We start from the raw sequence: 20,406 nt of genomic DNA, 5'->3' as shown, positions 1-20,406 counted from the left end.
AAATATGCCTGTCCTTTTATGAGTTATGATTGTAACTGTGAAATCCTTGCTTATCAGTTCTGGGTATACAGTACACAACTGAAAGTTTGTACATTGTACTCATGTACCTGTAACACCTGTCAGTGTAGTGAGCTGATACAGACATTTGCCATTTGACTCATTCCATCAAATGCTGGCCTTGATATTTTAGTATCTTCTTAGTTTTACAAGGCTTAATTTTTCTTTTCTTCTCATGACCTCCTGGATACTGCATGTGATTATCATGTGGTATGAATAGACAGAAGAGTAGAATATACAAAGAAAGACAAAAAATAGTAAATCCTAACAACACTAAAAATAGTGGTATTTCACATAATTTTTTAAATTTCTTTATTGGGGAATTAATATTTTACATTCAACAGTAAATACAATAGCTTGTACATGCATAACATTTCTCAGTTTTCCATGTAACAATATAACCCCTATTAGGTCCTCTGTCATCCTTTTTGGACCTGTAGTCTCCCCCACACCCACCACTCCAGTCTTTTACTTTGGTGCAATACACCAATTCTAGTTCAGGTTCTGCTTGTGTTTTCTCTTCTGATCTTGTTTTTCCTCTTTCTTTCTTCCTTCCTTCCTTTCTTTCTTCCTTCCTTTCTTTCTCTCTCTCTCTCTTTCTTTCTTTCTTTCTTTCTTTCTTTCTTTCTTTCTTTCTTTTTCTTTCTTCCCTTTTGTTGCGCTTGTTTTATTGTTGTAGTTATTATTGTTGTCAACGTTGTTAGATAGGAGAGAGAAATGGAGAGAGGAGGAGAAGACATAGGGGGAGAGAAAGACAGATACCTGCAGACCTGCTTCACCACCTGTGAAGTGGCTCCCCTGCGGGTAGGGAGCCAGGGGCTTGAACTGGGATCCTTATTCCAGCCCTTGCGATTTGCGCAACCAAGCACTTAACACTCTGCGGTACCGCTGGACTCCCCTGATCTTGTTTTAACTTCTTCCTGAGAGTGAGATCATCCCATATTCATCCTTCTGTTTCTTTCTTTCTTTTCTTTTCTTTTCTTTTCTTTTCTTTTCTTTTCTTTTCTTTTCTTTTCTTTTCTTTTCTTTTCTTTTCTTTTCTTTTCTTTTCTTTTCTTTTCCCTCCAGGGTTATTTATCCCTAGGGCTCCATGCCTGCGCGATGAATCCACTGCTCCTGGAGGCCATTTTCCCCACTTAGTTGCCCTTGTTGTTACTGTTAATAGGACAGAGAGAAATCAAGAGAGGAGAGGAAGACAGAGAAGGGGAGAGAAAGACTCTACCTGCAGACCTGCTTCACAGCTTGTGAAGCTACCCCTCTGCAGGTGGGGGGGTGCTTGAACTGGGATCCTGACACCTGTCCTTGTGCTTCATGCCATATGCACTTAACCCATTGTGCTACTGCCTCATGCCCCTGACTGGAATTAAAAAAAAATTTCTTTATTGGGGAATTAATGTTTTACATTAGACAGTAAATACAGTAGTTTATACATGCATAACATTTCCCAGTTTTCCATAAAACAATACAACCCCAACTAGGTCCTCTGTCATCTTTCTTGGACCTGTATTCTCTCCCACACCCACCCACCCTCACCAGAGTCTTTTATTTTGGTGCAATATGCCAATTCCAGTTCAGGTTCTACTTCTGTTTTCTCTTCTGATTTTTTTTTCAACTTCTGCCTGAGAGTGAGATCATCCCATATTCATCCTTCTGTTTCTGACTTATTTCACTTAACATGAATTTTCCTTTTTTCTTTTTTTTTTTTACTTAAGAAAAGATAAGTTAACAAAACCATAGGGTAGGAGGGGTACAACTCCACACAATTCACACCACCCAATCTCCATAGCCGATCCCCTCCCCTGATAGCTTTTTTAAATATATATATATATATTTTGGCGATTAGTTTCTTGTCTGATGTATGGCATGTGAAGATCTTCTCCCATTCTGTGAGGGGTCTCTTTGTTTGTTTCATAGTTTCTTTGGATGTGCAGAAGCTTTTCAATTTGATGTAGTCCCATTGGTTTGTTTCGGCTTTAGTCTTCCTTGCAATTGGGTTTGATTCATCAAAGATGTCCTTGAGGTGTAGGTGGGAAACTATTTTACCAATGTTTTCCTCTAAGTGTTTGATTGTTTCTGGTCTGACATCCAGGTGTTTGATCCACTTGGTGTTGATTTTTGTTTCTGGTGAGATAAAGTGGTTCAATTTCATTCTTCTGCATGTTTCAACCCAGTTTTCCCAGCACCATTTATTAAAGAGAGCCTCCTTTTTCCATTTAATCCTTTGGGCCCCTTTATCAAAGATTAGATGTCCATAGGTGTGGGGATTTATTTCTGGGCTTTCAATTATGTTCCACTGTTCTGTGAGCCTATTTTTGTTCCAGTACCATGCTGTTTTGATGATGATGGTTTTATAATATAGTTTAAGGTCTAGGAGTGTGATGCTTCCATTTCTGTTTCTTTTCCTCAAGATGGTATTGGCAATTCTAGGTGTATTCAGGTTCCAGATAAATGATTGTAGTGTTTGTTCTATTCTCTCAAAGAAGCTTGGTGGAACTTTGATGGGTATTGCATTAAATTTGTATATGGCTCTGGGGAGAATATTCATTTTGATGATATTTATTCTTCCAATACATGAGCATGAGATATCTTTCCATTTCTTGGTATCAGTTTCTATTTCCTTGAGTAGAGACTCATAGTTTTCAGTATACAATTCTTTCACTTCTTTGGTCAACTTTATTCCTAGGTATTTGATTGATTTTGCTGAAATAGTAAATGGGAGTGATTTCTGGATGTCTTCTTCAGATTTAGTGTTTGCATAAAGAAATGCCACTGATTTTTGTACATTGATTTTGTAGTCTGATACGTTGCTATATTGCCTAATAACTTCCAGTAGTTTTCTGCTGGATTCTTTAGGTTTTTATATGTATACTATCATATCATCTACAAATAGTGAGAGCTTTACTTCTTCCCTTCCAATCTGTATTCCTTTGATTTCTTTCTCTTGCCTGATTGCTATGGCAAGAACTTCTAATACTATGTTGAAGAGTAATGGTGACAGTGGACAGCCCTGTCTAGTCCCCGATCTGAGGGGGAATGCTTTCAGCTTCTGTCCATTGAGTATTATGTTGGCTGTGGTTTGCTATATATAGACTCCACTATCTTGAGGAATTTCCCATCTATTCTTATTTTTTGTAGAGTTTTGAGCATGAATGGGTGTTGGATTTTGTCAAAGGCTTTCTCTGCTTCTATTGAGATAATCATGTGGTTTTTGGCTTTGCTTTTATTGATGTGGTGAGTGACATTGATTGACTTACGGATGTTGAACCAGCCTTGCATTTCTGGGATGAGTCCCACTTGGTCATGATGAACAATCTTTTTGATATGTTGCTGTATCCGGTTGGCCATGATCTTGTTTAATATTTTGGCATCTATGTTCATCGGAGATATTGGTCTGTAGTTTTCCTTTTTTCTTCTGTCCCTGTCAGCTTTTGTTATCAGGGTGATGTTGGCTTCATAGAAGGTGGAAGGGAGTATTCCTGTTTCTTCTTCTTCTTCTTCTTCTTCTTCTTCTTCTTCTTCTTCTTCTTCTTCTTCTTCTTCTTCTTCTTCTTCTTCTTCTTCTTCTTCTTCTTCTTCTTCTTCTTCTAGCGTTTGCCCTTCTTCCATAGCCAGTCAACAGCATCAGGTTGAGCCTGATGTAAAGTTTCGAGACCTCCTTTGAATCTGGAGAGGTGGCAGTCGTTGACTATGTGGGTCATAGTCTGTCTGTAGCCGCAGGGGCAGTTCGGGTCGTCTCTGGCTCCCCAGCGATGGAACATAGTGGCGTACCAGCCATGGCCTGTTCGATAGCGATTGAGGAGAGCCCAATCATAACGTGCTAGGTCAAAGCCGGGTTGACGCTTGCAGGGGTCTGTGATGAGGTGTTTGTTCTTTGCCTCAGCTGACTGCCAGCTCTGTTTCCAAGAGACTGGAACAGAGAAGTTCAGTGTAGGCGTAGGGGATCAGATTGGGTGACGAGATGTCAAGCATTGAACAGGGTGGGCGAAGATATCCACGTATATTGGCAGGTCCGGTCGAGCGTAGACGTGGGAAATGAACTTAGATGATGCTGCATCCCGATGAATATCTGGTGGGTCGATGTTGCTGAGAACTGGCAGCCATGGAACCGGGGTGTTTCTTCAATCTTATGGAAAAGTTTAAGAAGTATGGGTACTAACTGTTTCCTGAAAGTTTTGTAGAATTCGTTTCTGAAGCCATCTGGTCCAGGACTTTTGTTGTTGGGAAGATTCTTAATAATGGTTTCAATTTCTTTGTCTGTGATTGGTGCATTTAGATTTTGTAGTTCTTCTTGGTTCAGTTTTGGAAGGGCATATGCTTCTAGGAATTGTTCCATTTCTTCCAGATTCTCTAGCTTGGTGGCGTATAGTTCTTCATAGAAGTTTCACATGATTCTCTGGATTTCTGTGGTATCAGTTTTGATATCTCCTCCATCATCTACAATTCTATTAATTTGAGTCTTCTCTCTTTTTTGTTTGGTGAGTGTGGCTAGGGGTTTGTCAATTTTGTTTAATCTTTCAAAGAACCAACATTTGGCTTCATTGATCTTTTGTATGGTTCTTTTATTTTCGATGTTGTTTATTTCTGCTCTAACTTTAGTGATTTCTGTCCTTCTGGTTGCTTTAGGGTCCCTTTGTTCCTCTTCCTCTAAGTCCTTGAGTTGTGCAGTAAGGTCATTCATTTGAGCTTCTTCTTGGTGTTTAATATGTGATTGTATGGCTATAAGTTTCCCTCTCAGTACTGCTTTAGCTGTGTCCCAAATATTTTGATAGGTTGTGTCTTCATTTTCATTTGTTTCCAGGAACATTTGAATTTGCTGCTTGAGTGAATCTCTGATCCAGTGGTTCTTAAGGAGTATGTTGTTTAGTTTCCAAATTATGTGACTTTTAATAATTTTCTGTTTGTTGGTAAATGTTAGTTTTACTCCACTGTGGTCTGAGAAGATACTTGGGATGATTTCAATGCTCTTGAATTTATTGATGCTGTCTTTGTGGCCTAACATGTGGTCTATCCTTGAGTTTGTGTTATGTGGATTTGAAAAGAAGGTATATTCCAGTTTTTTGGGGTGAAGTACTCTGAAAATTTCCAAGAGGTCTAGTCTGTCAATCTCATCATTCAATTCTCTTGTATCTTTGTTGGTTCTCTGCTTTGTTGATCTGTCTAGCTGTGAGAGTGGGGTATTGAAGTCTCCCACTATTACTGTATTACTATTGATGTATTTTTGAAATTCTTTCAGTAAGTGCTTGACTTATTTAGATGGTCCCTCATTGGGTGCATAGATGTTAATGATTGTTAAGTCTTCTTGGCTGATTGATCCTCTAATCATTATGTGATGTCCTTGCCTGTCTTTTATTACTTTATTTAATTTAAAATCTATTGTGTCTGAGATTAGAATGGCTATTCCTGCCCTTTTTTGTGGTCCGTTAGTCTGTATGATAGTTTTCCATCCTTTCACTTTACGTCTGTGTTTATCTTGTTGTGACAGATGGGATTCTTGCAAGCAGCATGTGGTTGGGTTATGTTTTCTGATCCATCCCCCCATTCTTTGCCTTTTGATGAGTGAGTTTAAGCCATTGACATTTATTGATATTATGGATTTAATGTATTGTAGTGCCATTGTTCAAAAAATTTTTTTGTCTGCTCTGATATATTGCAAGTATTATAGTGATGTTCTTGTTTATAAGAGGTCTTTTAGAACCTCTTTCTGGGCCGGTTTTGTGATAGTTGCCTCCTTTAACTGTTGTTTGTCTAAGAAGGTTTTGATCCCTCCATCTAGTTTGAATGAAAGTCTAGCAGGATATATTATCCTTGGTTGAAACCCTTTTTCATTCAGAGCTCGATAGATATCTTGCCATTCCCTTCTGGCTTTTAGAGTTTGAGTGGAGAAGTCTGCAGATAATCTTATGGGTTTTCCCCTGTATGTGAGTTTTTATTTCTCTCTTGCAGACTTTAGGATCCTTTCTTTATCCTTACTCCTCATTGTGACTATGATGTGTCTTGGTGTCTTCAGGTCTGGGTTGATTCTGTTTGGAACATGAATTTTTCAAGGTCCATCCAAGATCGGCTGAAAACAGTGAAGTCACCATTTTTTAAAGCTGAGTAGTATTCCATTGTGTATATATACCACAACTTGCTCAGCCTCTCATCTGTTGTTGGATACCTGGGTTGCTTCCAGATTTTTTCTATTACAAATTGTGCTGCTCATAACATATGTGTACACAGATCTTTTTGGATGGGTGTGTTGGGTTCCTTAGGATATGTCCCCAGGAGAGGAATTGCAGGATCATAGGGTAGGTCCATGTCTAGCCTTCTGATGGTTCTTCAGACTGTTCTCCACAGAGGTTGGACCAACTTACATATACACCAGCAGTGCAGGAGAGTTCCTTTGACCCCACAACCTCTCCAGCAATTGCTGCTGTTACCTTTCCTGATGTATGACATTCTCACAGGAATGAAGTCGTGTCTCATTGTTGTCTTTATTTGCATTTTTCTGACAACCAGAGACTTGGAGCATTTTTTCAAGTGTTTCTCTGCCTTTTGGATCTCTTCTGTTTTGTTTATTCTGTCCATGTCCTTCCCCCATTTTTGGATGGGGTTATTTGTTTTATTGTTTTTGAGTTTGGCAAACTCTTTATATATTTGGTTATTACACTCTTGTCTGATGTACGGCATGTAAAGATCTTCTCCCATTCTGTGAAGGGTCTCTTGGTTTGGGAAGTGGTTTTTCTTGATGTGCCAAAGCTTTTTAATTTGATGTAGTCCCATAGGTTTATGCTTGCCTTAATCTTCTTTGCAATTGGATTCATTTCATTGAAGATGTCTTTAAAATCTCTGTGGAAAAGAGTTCTGCCAATATTTTCCTCTATGTATCTGATAGTTTCTATTCTAATATCCAAGTCCTTGATCCACTTGGAAGTTATTTTTGTATTTTGTGAAATATAGTGGTTCAATTTCATTCTTCTGCATGTTGCAACCCAATTTTTCCAACACCATTTGTTGAAGTGACTGTGCTTTCCCCATTTAGTAGTCTGGGCACCTTTGTCAAAGATCAGATGTCCATAGGTGTGGGGGCTTATTTCTGGATCTCAGTTCTATTCCACTGGTCAGTGTGTCTATTCATGTTCCAGTACCAAGCAGTTTTGATTACAGTGGCCATATAATACAGTTTGAAATCTGGGAGTGTGATGCCTCCAGTTCTGTTCTTCTCAAGGTTGTTTTTGGCAATTCTAGGTCTTTTTGGTTCCAGATAAACATTTGTAACATTTTTTCTATTCTACTAAGAAATGTGGTTTGGATCTCTATTGGGATAGCATTAAATTTATAGATGGCTCTGGGTAGTATATTCATTTTGATGATGTTAATTCTTCCAACCCATGAACACTTCTTTTTGTCTTTTTCAATTTTCTTGAGTAGTGACTCATAATTTTAAGTATACAAGTCTTTCACTTCTTTGGTTAGGTTTATTCCTAGATATTTTATTGTTTTGTTGCTATAATAAAAGGATGGATTTCTGGATTTGAACTTCTTCTAACTTAGTGTCTGCATAGATGAATGCCACTGACTTTTGATTGTTAATTTTGTAGCCTGACATCTTATTGTATTGCCTGATGATTTCCAAAAGCTTCTGCTGGGTTCCTTAGGTTTTTATATGTTTACTGACTGTTGTGAGTTAGAGCCTTGTCTGTACCATTAGCACAACTGTAATATTTATGGTAATTCTTATCTCAAAAGTGCTAAGTCCCATGTGGCTGGAGAGTTTTCAGTTAGAAATCAAGTAAATCATGTATAATTAAAATATGATTTGCTAGAGTGACTCTACATTAATATACCTTACAACAATATAAACACATAATTCATTTGGCAGTCAAGTTTGGGAGGGATAAAACCATTGTTATTCTGACAGACAGTAACTGTGGGAAAGTCTCAGTTGGTGGGGTGGGGAAAGCCACTCATCAGAGTGAAAGCTCTAGTAGCTTTGATGAAAACCTGAAAATCGTTTTAGGATGTTAGATGTAAATTCCAGATGATATCTAAGATTTTCTTAGAGTTGGTTCCTACATTTATATTGCTTTGGGAAGTGCGTTATCAAGGTTGTCTTTGACTTTTAAATAAGGTAGGGGTGCAGACAAATTTATATCTATTTCTGTTTTTCCCAAGCCTGATTAATCAGTCTTTTTGGATAAGTGATTCAAGTTGTTTTAATTTGATTGCACCTGCCTCTGTATCAATCTGATTCATTATAGTATTGACACAATACCCAGTGGAGCCCTAGGTTATGACCAGTTGTCACTTAGCAGAACCACTGACATGAGATTCTAGTCTGGGAGAGTCAAAGGCAAGAAACTGTAATCATAGGAGTGGCTGTGTGGTCTGTGCCCTGCAGAGTCATGGGAGAGGGAGTGGTTGGGTGTTGAGGTGCATTTCCCTCTGGATTGTGTCTAAAAGTTGGGGACTTATGACCAGTGGGTGCAGAAAGTAGGTTGTGGAACCAAGAAGGACTGCTCTCCAGCAAGTGGTAGTGTTTGTCTTTTTTGAGTTTTAGACTGAGCTTAGACTTGTTACTCCTATTTTTTTCTCATTGGAAATTGCAATGTATTTATCCTATTCCTATCCCACTACTGCATTTTAATAGCACATATAATGTTTAACTTCAGAGGTTCACATTTGGAGCCTTACCTGTATCTTATATTGATGATGTTTAGGTGAATTTTTATTTTTAATTAGAGCTTTGAGTTACTGTGCTGGGCTAGCTTTACCAGAGAGAGACCAGGAACTCTTGGTGGTGGGTTTAGGTGGAGCTAGCAAAATGTCCGGCTCCTGCTATGCATGCAAGCCCTTCTCCAGGTCAGGATGTGAAGAGAAAAAAAGAGAGAGAGTGGAAGCAGAAGTGACTTTTATAGAATTCTGGAAGTGGCAAGTTGGGACAGAATTGGCTAGGAAAGGGGGTGGAGAAAACAAGGCACTCTGGGAAGGTATAAAGCTTCCATAGCAATGGTTGCTATGGTTTTATCTGGTGGGAATGGTCAATACCCTGAGGGGGTAATATGGTGGCAAAAGAGTCATTTTTAAAACAAGGCAGAAGATTGATATGTAAATAATAATACTTGCATGGAAATATGGTGGTTTGTGGGTCCTGCCTAACTCAATCACATCTGTACAATATCCCAACACCTCCCCCTTTCTTTTTATCTGTTGGCCATAGTATCAGGAAATTTATGTGTCCCCCCTTTTGCTCAACTTCTCTGTAGAGAGAGAGACTTACCTGGAGTGACTCATCTCATAGGTTAAGCTCTTACAGGCTCCACAATCTCCTCACAATATTCCTGCATCTTTCCCTTGTCTTCTTATCTAATTGTCACATTTAAATGGGTCAATGTCTGTAAAAGACTCCATTTCTGTCAGGGGAATAGCTGTGTAGGGGTAAATAGAAACCTTTTGGGCAGAAACCTGAATGATATCATGCAGGTGTTTTTTTTAAAAAAGACTGGAATAAGACAGGGAGTGATAAGTAAGAGTAGCAAGAGACAGCATGAGGCTGAAGAGAGGCCTGGTAGGTGGAGAGGGGCGCTACCTGAAGGGTTTGATGGGCCCTTTTGACAATGCCTTGCCCCTGTGGATTATAGGGAATGCCTGTAGTGTGAGTAATGTTCCAGAGGCAACAAAAGTCTTTAAATTGTTTGCTGGTAAAAACAGGGCCATTTTCTGTTTTAAGATGAAGATGAATGCCCATTACAACAAAACAGGAGAGCATGTGGCTTATAAGCTTTTTTGAGCTTCCTCCAGTCTGAGCTGTCACCCACATAAGCTTAGAGAAGGTATCAATTGAGAGAAACACATATTTTTGTTTGCCAAAGTTGGGTAAGTAGGTGACATCAATTTGCCAGAGTGTTGGCTTTTCAGCCTCAGGAGTTAACCCCAAGAGTTTGAACAGCAGATGTCTTGATTAGACCTGTACAGGAGAAGCATGTAGCAAGAATATGTTTCAACTGTGCCAGAGGAATATCATGAAATCGAGCTCGAAGGCCTTTAAGATTAACATGGGTTAAGGAATGAAAGTCAGCAGGATTAGAGACAGAGGCTAGGAGAATTCCTGTGGAGGCGAGGTGGTCAGCTGCAGCATTCCCTTTGGAAAGGGGACCAGGAAGAGGGATGTGGGAAGGAAAGTGTTGAACATACTGTGGTTGAGTTCAAGAACAGAGCATAGAGGCAATTGGAATTAAGAGAGGAGAAAGTGGGTTGTCATCAATTCTCACACAAGAATGAGCAAGCCATGGACACACTGTCAGAAAAAAGGTTGAAGGATTCTGGTACAGCTTTTAAGGCTAGGAGAACAGCATACAGTTCTTTGTACTGAGGGGAGTTATCAGGAAGCTAAGTAAAGAGAGATTTGGGATATTGCTAGTCTGGATAATATATAAGGGCAGCAGCTTCCTTTTTCCACCATCAGTAAAGATTGTGGGAGCAGAGGGGATGCGATCTTAAGAGAAAAGTTTAGGTACTAGTAGAGGCAAAATAGGTAAAGAAGCTGTCAATTTATTAGAAGGAAAATGATTATCTAATTGTCCTGGAAAACCCTTTAAACTATGGCAAAATGAGAATGGTGGAATGTGAGCCACTCTGTATCTGTGAGAGGAAAGGAAGAATAATTGAATCCAGCTCTTTTCCTAAGACCTGGATAGACTTGCTTCACCCTTGTCGAACGATTAACGCTAAGGCATCAATCTCGGTAAGAAGTCTTGGAGCTCCCCTACTGGTGTATGAAGCCATTGGAGAACACCATGCATTTTGCCACAGTGCCCCCACCACTGTGGGGGTGGAGTTAAAGATTAGAAGATTTACTGGAGATGAGGGGGTGAAAAGAAAGCTCATTAGAGACAGTAGTACACCTAGTTAAGCGCACATGTTACAGTACACAAGAACCCAGGTTCAAGTCCGTGGTCCCCACCTGCAGGGGGAAAGCCTCATGAGTGGTGAAGCAGGGATTCAGGTCTCTCTGTCTCTCTGTCTCTCCCTCTCTATCTCCTCTTGCCCTCTCAATTTCTGTCTCTAATAAATGAATAAATTAAAATTAAAATATTAAAAAAAAAAAACTTTGGAGTGCCAAGCATGAAAGTCTTAAAAAAAAGACAGAAAGAAAGAAAGAGAGAAATAAAGAAAAGAAAGCTCATTGGACCATCATAGATGCTACATAGTATAGCATATTATACTCGTTTATTTTTCCTGGTAGCTCAACATTTTTTAAGTGAGATACTTTTGTTTTATTGTTTAGTTATATCTATATCTATCTATATATATTTAAAGGGGTCAATGCTTTATAGTGCAATCATTCACATATGCATAAAATTTCATTATGTAATAGGCCCCCCAAGTTTTCTTCCTAAACTCCCTTCCTCTCTCTCATTGCTTTGGTACAATACACCATGTTCAGTTTATGTTTCACTTTGTGCTCTCCCATTTCTTCTAGATATGTTTACTTTATTTCATTCATGTATCATTCATGTATGTACCAGAGTACTGTTCAGCTCTGGTTTATGGTGGTGCTGGAGATTGAACTGGGAACCTTTGTTGCCTCAGGCATGAAAGACTCTTTGCATGTTGTCTCCCCAGCTCAGTTCAACGTTTTGTAAAGAACTTTGTTAAAAGATTTTATTTATTTATTTATTTATTTAATATGTGTGTGTGTGTGAGAGAGAGAGAAAGAGAGAGATATCAGAGCACTGTTCACCTATAGCTTATGGTGGCACAGGAATTGCACCTTTTACCTTTGGACTTCCCTCACACTTGAGAGTTAAGGGCACATAAACTATGGTAGCTCTTCAAGCTTCGAGGTATATTTTGCTACTCAAACTTTACAGTTATACTTTGAGGTCATAACGATAGTGTCTGAGGTAGGTTACTTATATCTTTTCTTATTTATTTATTGCCATCAGGGTTATCCCTGAAACTCAGTGCCTCTACATGAGTCTACCACTTCCAGCAGACATTTTCACCTTTTTCCCCCATACTTCACAGGACAGAGAGAAATTGAGGGGGGAGCATAGAGATTAGAAAGATAGAGAGACAACTGTATCCCTGTTTTACCACTATGTCCAGTGGAGAAGAAATTGCAGAAGCTAGATCTCCCACCTTCTGTCTTACCCCCAATTTTTTTTTGGCCCATACTCCTGGTGGATACTAAATGATAGGGGAAGATGACCAGAGAGCTCTGAACTTCAACTCTATCAGAGCTCAGAGAGAGAAGAGGAAAAGAAGAAGTACATTAAGAAGTAGTAATAGGTATAAGTATGACTTAGAAAGGAAGAGAAGACAGGACCATAGGGGAGAAAAAGGGAAAATATATACAAAAATAGACATATAGTTATAGAAATAATAGTGAACCCATATCTGTAACCTTGGGAGACCTACTGTAGCTTCCAGTGGATGAAATTGGGACACAGAACTCTGATGGTGGAAACAGTGAGAAATTACACCTCTGTTATTTTATAATTTTGTAAATCAATAGTAAGTATGTCCAAAATATTTCATATATTTTGAGAGATCCTAGAATTGATCTCATAGTATTATTCTAACTAGTATAGGGGCCATAGTAACATAGAATAGTGGATTGTCAAATTAATCATAGGTTCCTTTGGTGATAAATAAGGTAATGGATAATTAATCATATGTTTAACCTACATAGAATTAATATCCCAATACAATTGGATTTTTAGATGATTTTATATGAGGTCATCTTTACGTACTGTTTTTATAGACAGCAGACCCACTAGTGGTATAGTATTGGAAACATATATTTTTTAAATAAAATAATTTACCACTCTTCATATCCAACAAAAATTATAATGAGATTCCTATAAATAAAAATAAGACAATATTTTAGTGGAATGGAAGGACACTCTTAAAGGAAGAACCAATAATTTGGGTCACAGAAAATATCTTTGAATAAAAAGAACCTTGATGAACACGTATTCCCCAAATTGAGAAAGAACTGAATTATTAAAATCATGGGCAGATGCCGGGCTTTCACAGGGGGGCCTATCTCGGGTATAGACTCTCTGGTGTGACCACTCTGTTGGCCACCAGAAATGGGTGTCAGCGAGAATATGACCCAAGGCAACAGGGGTGAGCAAACTGGGACTCTTCTCCATGACTTGTGACAAGGGACAAGATCAAAGAATGCCCAGGAGACTATTGCATCGAATAATCCATTTATTGAACTGCAGGACAGAGATTTTATAGGTTGGAGTAGGGGGGAGAACAGGGCGACTATGGCCTAGCCTTATAAGGTTAGGAATGTTGAGGGATACCTTACATGGTCAAGACAGCAGAGAGATGATGAGGCTCTATTGGGTAAGTGGTCAAACTAGTTTGGGGAATGATGAAGTGAAACCCCCCAGCTAGCACAAAGAGGGGGAGGTGGGCTCCTCCTCAAGAGAGACTCATAGGAGGGCTGGGACCCATTCGGCAGGTTCCTTCTTGCTCAACCCATAGAGGCGAAAAGCCCCTGGGGAGACTGACAAAAGGCCTTTACCTCCCAGGCATGGGGGAAGGGGGGTCTGGATAGCTCGTGCCATGCTCAATCTCGGCTTATACAAAGCCCTGCAGGCAGATATAGACTACAAAAAACACACAAGGCTCCAACACAAGCAACATAAGCTCTGCTTCATGGCAGATGATAAATTGATCTTTGAGTCACTATTGTCAACCCAGTATGTCTCAAATACTTAAAGAAGGGATGATTCAGAGTGAATTGTATACTTTAAAATCTGTGCTATTATAATTTTATTAGTATTAGCCAATTTAGGGAACCAGATATTTTCCCCAATCCAATCCACTGAACTTGAGTCGAGGTAACAAACTTTTATCTATTTCTTCTTTTATTTGCACTATTTCCTTTCTTCCTACAATTCTTCTACACACACACACACACACACACACACACACAGATATAATGAAATGGCAGACTCTGAATAAACCAAACAGAAACAAACAGTCCATCTAGAAAATGAAATGTCCTGAGTGTGATTACATTGTAAAATATAGTAAATGTTGTGCTGAGCATTCTATAATTTCCTGAAATGGAGTAGGCCTTGCAATATCACTACCTTTGCATTGGAGGGACACAAGGAAGAAGAAATATAGAGAAATGCAATTCTCTATTTGCTTTCAAACCTAAATGAAAAGAACCAACAAGTGTTGAAATGCATGAGTGCAAGGTGAGAAACAGCACAAAGAACTGAAGAGACTCTCAGGCAGAAGTTGAAAAACAAGATCAGAAGAGAAAACACAAGTAGAACCTGAACTGGAATTGGCGTATAGCACCAAAGTAAAAGACTCTGGGGTGGGTGGAGGCGGGGAGAATGCTAGTCCAAGAAGAATGACAGAGGACCTAATGGGGGTTGTATTGTTATATGGAAAACTGAGAAATGTTATGCATGTACAAACTATTGTATTTACTGTTGAATGTAAAACATTAATTCCCCAATAAAGAAATTAAAAAAAAAAAAAAAAGAACTGAAGAGAGCGGAGTTCTAAGTGATCCAACAAACTAGTATGATAGAGAAAATCAGACAAGGAGAGACATGGGGTGGCTCAGGGTGGAGCATATTGTGTCAACTTGGTGAGCTACCACCTGAGTCCTTCACCATGTTGGGTTTCTGACCGTTGGCAGCCGCTGATGGTTTGGTAGATCCAAAATTATAGCTGCATAATGGGAAATGAGATGAGAAGTATGGAAAGAAGGAAAAGATGCTTCTTTTAGCCTAAAATCCTGGAAATGGAAAGTTTTATAAAATAATTTATCTCCATTTTTAGCTCAAACAAAATAAATTGCTATGTCTATCCAGGCTATATGGAGGTGCATGGGAGAAACAGTAACCCCTTTAGTTTATTTTTAAAATACATATATTTATTTATCGGATAGAGACAACCAGAAATCAAGAGGAAAGGGGGATAGAGAGGGAGAGAGGCAGACACCTGCAGCCCTGCTTCACCGCATGCAAAGCTTTCCCCCTGCAGGTGGGGGCCAGGAGCTTGAACGCTGGATCTTGAGCATTGCAACATGTGTGCCACAACACACACACACACACACACACACACACACACACACACACTCTCTCTCTCTCTCTCTCTCTCCCTCTGTCTCTTTCTCTCTCCCTCTCTCTCCTTTCTCTCTATTTCTCTACCCCTCTTTCCCTCTTGATTTGGATATCTCAAGACAGTACTACTTGACCTCAAAATTTAGTCATTTTTCTAGGAACAAAGTTGCTTTCCTGAATTAAAAACACTTCCTCTTGCCTCCTTGATTTGGGGTTGTTAACAGTTAATAATTCCCACACAGAAGTTGAAGTGCAAGACACAATCTGTGCTAGTGTGAGAATGTGAGTCTGCATGTGTGTAAGCAACTGGAGATGGTATTTTATCTAACTAACTTCTTACTGTGGAGGTTTTCATAGAATGATGTTCTCTATGAAGATTGTCTTCATACATGTAACATATTCCTTTTTGGAATTAGCAATTGAAAATATCCCTATGCCAGAGATGTACTTTTTTTTTTTTGTAAACAGAATCACCAAACCCTCATCCCAAATTAGTTTCTGGTGACAAAGCTTTTAGAGGTTGTGAAGAAATTAGACAAAAACTGAGTTGTGTTCATTCTCAGACTTTTGTGGGTACTCTGAATTCAGGGGCCTGCCTAATTGTCTGTCACATTGCTACTTTAGCATTGCTATGGAACATATCTGCCTTTCTCATAAGCTAATGTGATTTTTCTCCCCCTTGTTGCTGTATACAATTCACTCACAAATAACTTGATGGCAATATCACGCAAATTAACTTACAGGCAATGATTTCTGCCAGAGAAGAAGAGATAGCACACATTTCTGGATTTGTTCCCAAATCTGCCTTAATGATTTACAGATGAGATCTAATTTGGGAGTAGCTAAAACTGTTAGTAATCTGAGTTTTCTAAAGTTTCAGATTAAAATTAAAAATATTTGGAAAAAAACCTACAACAAATGTTGTTATTCCCATTTCTGATTAAAAAAAAAAAAACCAACATGAATTACTGAAGTCTTGTGGTAAACAGGCAACATCTGGGCTAATGTGAGGTAACCAGAGCAGATCAAGAACTCTGAAGGTTAGTCATAGGAATTTATTGCTTTTGTGTATGTTCACAGGGACTAATGCTCATTTGACTTAATGCCTCCACACAGAATGTGAAATACGTAAGAAAAGGATAGAATATGGATTGAAATCTACAAAATTTGCTCATGGTGGGTTGATAGTTGTCTAAAAGGATTTTCCTTCTGAAGAATCAAAGAGAAAAGAGAAGAAAATAAGAGAAAAGAAAAAAAAAACAATCAATGCACCCCCATGCATGACTTTTACCAGGGATGAAGATAAGAGGGAGAGGAGGACTTGAACAACCATGTTTAGGATGACCATTAACTATACTGTGTGCCAATTTATCTTTGACATCATGACCTGTCACTTACATGGTGGTTAATGGTCCCCAGGATCACTCTTTTTAAAAGACTCCTTATGGACACAGTCTGAAGTGAAGCATGCTGAGGTGGTACTTCTTGCGTTGATTAGGCTGGGATCTGCGGATGACCACAGAATGAGTTCAAATCTACAAGGATGCAGAGGTCACATAGATTCTAAAGCTGAATATGGGCCCCAGACCACACCAATTGATGGGGTTTACAGTCAACAATATTTATATACCTTTAACATATTTGGGAGCTGCTCTCTACCCTGATTTAGCTTTCTAGTCCTTTTTGCAGCCATAATAGCATCCCTCTGACAATAACTTGGATCACTTGCATATCAGATTTCTGGCTCAGGGGAAAAAAAAGAAAAAAAAAACTAGTATAGCCACAGGCCCTTTGGAATATAACTAAAATATGCCTACTAGCTATCTACAAAATGGAGACCTCCCCCACCAACTCTTCATCTGCACTACTCCAGCCTTTAGGTTCATGATTAGTCAACAATTTGTTTGGCTTTATATGTTAACTCTCTTTTCAGCCACCAGGCTCCAGATGCTACCATGATGCCAACCAGACTTCCTTGGACAGACAACCCCACCAATGTGTCCTGGAGATCTGCTTCCCCAGAATCCCACCCTACTAGGGAAAGAGAGAGGCAGGCTGGGAATATGGATTGACCAGTCAACACCCATGTTCAACGGGGAAGCAATTACAGAAGCCAGACCTTCAAGCTTCTGCATCCCACAATGACCTTGGGTCCATACTTCCAGAGGGATAAAGAATAGGAAAGTTATCAAGTTAGGGGATGGGATATGGAGTTCTGGTGTGGGAATTGTTTGAAGTTGTGCCCCTCTTATCCTATGGTTTTGTCAGTGTTTCTTTTTTATAAATAAAAAACAAGTTAAATTGTGTGAGTTAGAGAAGTTGATCTGGAAAGCTACAGAACAACATTCAAGGCTTTGTCTCCAGTGCTGTAATCAGAGTAAATTGAAATGCCTAAAACAACTGAAGTCAAAGTACCAGGACTTCTCTCTATAAATGAATAAGCAGTGTATGTTGCTCCTTGCAGCCCTAAAGGAGGAAGCACAGCCTGAGGAGAGGGTGTCTTTCCAAAAGTGTATCAGAAAGAATATATGTGGTGTGATGTGGAGAGATAGCATAATGATTATGCAAAACAAACAAACAAACAAATTTTCCCCTAAGGCTCTGAGGGCCCAGGTAGAGTTGAGCAGAGCAGTGCTCTGGTTTTTCTCTTTGTGTAACTTTCTTTCAGCCTATCATTAAAGCACATAAAATATTTTTTTAAAAAAGACTCATAAATTGCAGGTTTCTCTCTTACGAAATGCCTAAATAGCTACAGTGAAATTTTCTCTTTTCCTTCAGAAAATGCATGAAATCACAGACTGAAACTTACCACCCCACACACACACTAAAACTATGAACAGAATTTGCTAATCAAAATCACACTGGAAACCTGGGTTGTATTACATCAGAAAGCCCGTGACCCCATTCCTTGCTTTCTCACTTGGAAAGAATTCCTGTGAAAGATGATCATGAGGTCTTTTCCCATATGCTGCTTTCGACACAAAAAGATGGGATGATCGCCATTTAGACATGGGAAAGGGACTAAAGAAAAGTGGGAATTCTTGGCCCAACAACAAAAAAGGAATATCTATTAGCCTTTGTGTTGCCTTGCTAAAAAAAGTAACATTGAATTTTCAATAGCGTGGGCAAGTTTGATAACCTGTTACAGTTAGAAATTGTTTTACTTTTTAAAAGCTCTTCCCATATACTTTCTCATTTATTTTGCAACAAAATAATCCTGTGAGAATTGTTTTCTTGTTATTTCCATTCTAGAGATAACAGCTCTAGCTCAGAGAGGCAGCTCTAGCTCAGACTGCCCACAACATGGCTAGTAAGGACAATGCCAAGTTCAGAGAGAGAGATCTTCCCATATTCTTTTATGATTTATTTGATTTTTATTTATTTATTATTGGATAGAGACAGAGAGCAATTGAGAGGGGAGGGGAAGATAGAGAAAAAGACAGAGAGACACCTGCAGCCCTGCTTTACCACTTGTAAAGCTTTCCCCCACCCCACAGGTAGGGACCTGGGACTTGACCTCAGGTTCTTGCACACTGTAATATATTCCCTTAACCAGGTATGCCATTGTATGGCTCCAGATCTCCCTGTACTTAATGTTTTTTCTTTCCACAAACTGAAAATTTTATTGTTTTCAGATACTTAAGGTACCCCATCTGTGTCTGGAGAAGTCCTTCCCTAGACACTGAGGGGGCTTTTAAAGAACAAAGCATAGTATTTATTTATTTTTTTATTTAAAAAAGGAGACATTAACAAAACCATATGATAAGGGGGGGGGTACAACTTCACACAATTCCCACCACCCGATATCCATATCCCATCCCCACCCCTGATAACTTTCCTATTCTTTATCCCTCTGGGGGTATGGACCCAGGGTCATTGTGGGATGCAGAAGCTTGAAGGTCTGGCTTCTGTAATTGCTTCCCCACTGAACATGAGTGTTGACTGGTTGATCCATATTCCCAGCCTGCCTCTCTCTTTCCCTAGTAGGGTGGGGCTCTGGGGGAAGCGGAGCTCCAGGACACATTGGTGGGGTCCTCTGTCCAGGGAGGCCTGGTTGGCATCATGGTAGCATCTGGAGCTGGTGGCTGAAAAGAGAGTTAACATACAAAGCCAAACAAATTGTTGAACAATCATGGACCTAAAGGCTGGAATAATGCAGATGAAGAGTTGGGGGGGGGCGGTCCTCCATTTTGTAAATAGCTAGTAGTCATATTTTAGTTATATTTCAAAGGGCCTGTAGCTATACCTTTTTTTTTCTCTCTGAGCCTGAAATCTGATATGCAACAACACAGGGCTTAACATAGTATAGATCTTGAGTTTCTGACTCATTCTACCTCCTCTTTCAGGCTTTATGTGATTTAATGAAGTTCTCAGGGGCCAGTTGATGGCACACCTGGTTAAGCTCACATAGTACTAAGCACAAAGACCTGCACAAGGATCCCAATTCGAGCCCCTGGCTCCCCACCTGCAGGGGACACTTCACAAGTGGTAAAGTAGGTCAGCAGGTGTCTATGTCTATCTTTCTCTGTCCCTCTGTTTCCTCCTCCTTTCTCAATTTCTCTCTGTCCTATTCAATAAAATGGGGGGGGGGCACCAGAAGCAATGGGTTTGTAGAGCCAATGCTGAGCCTCAGCAATAACCCTGGAGGCAAAAATAAAATAAAAGTTCTCATGCTGGTGAGATATCTTGGGCAGAATGTGATTTATCATCCTAGAGATCCCAGATTCCCTCAAGGAAGTAGGAGAAGTTTAGGTTCTATACTGTCTTTCCATTGTTCTTTCTTTATGCTTATTTAATTAATAATGTGTACTTCTTGGCCAGGAGATAAATCGCCACGATCACACTTATGATTATAGTGAGAAAACATGAGGGAACATAAAGTTTAAAATTGTTCTCATTTGAAAATATATTGGATGTGTCAAGTATGAATGTAAAGATACATAGGGTATAGCACTACAAAATTCAATTCACTGGACTTGACCTCTCAGGAACCTTGGAGATTTGGGAAGTATTCACAGGAACATAAGGCCACTGGAGTCTACTTTTATTAAAGCTTTAGGTAGTTTGTATGTTTCTGTCTCTATTTTGTTTTCTCTACAATACAGTATGAATTATTGCATTTCCTATGGGAAAAGCTGTCACCATATTAATCATTTTTATAAAGTCTACAACAGTTATCATATAAATACACAAGCAAAGGGAAAAAATATGGATTGTTTTGGTCATGCAGCCAATGGGAATTGAGGAATAGGGTGGT

Source organism: Erinaceus europaeus, chromosome 3 (assembly GCF_950295315.1).
Source record: "Erinaceus europaeus chromosome 3, mEriEur2.1, whole genome shotgun sequence".
Lineage (NCBI taxonomy): Eukaryota > Metazoa > Chordata > Mammalia > Eulipotyphla > Erinaceidae > Erinaceus > Erinaceus europaeus.
The sequence above is the reverse complement of the archived record's forward strand: the minus strand, read 5'-3'. Positions refer to the sequence as shown.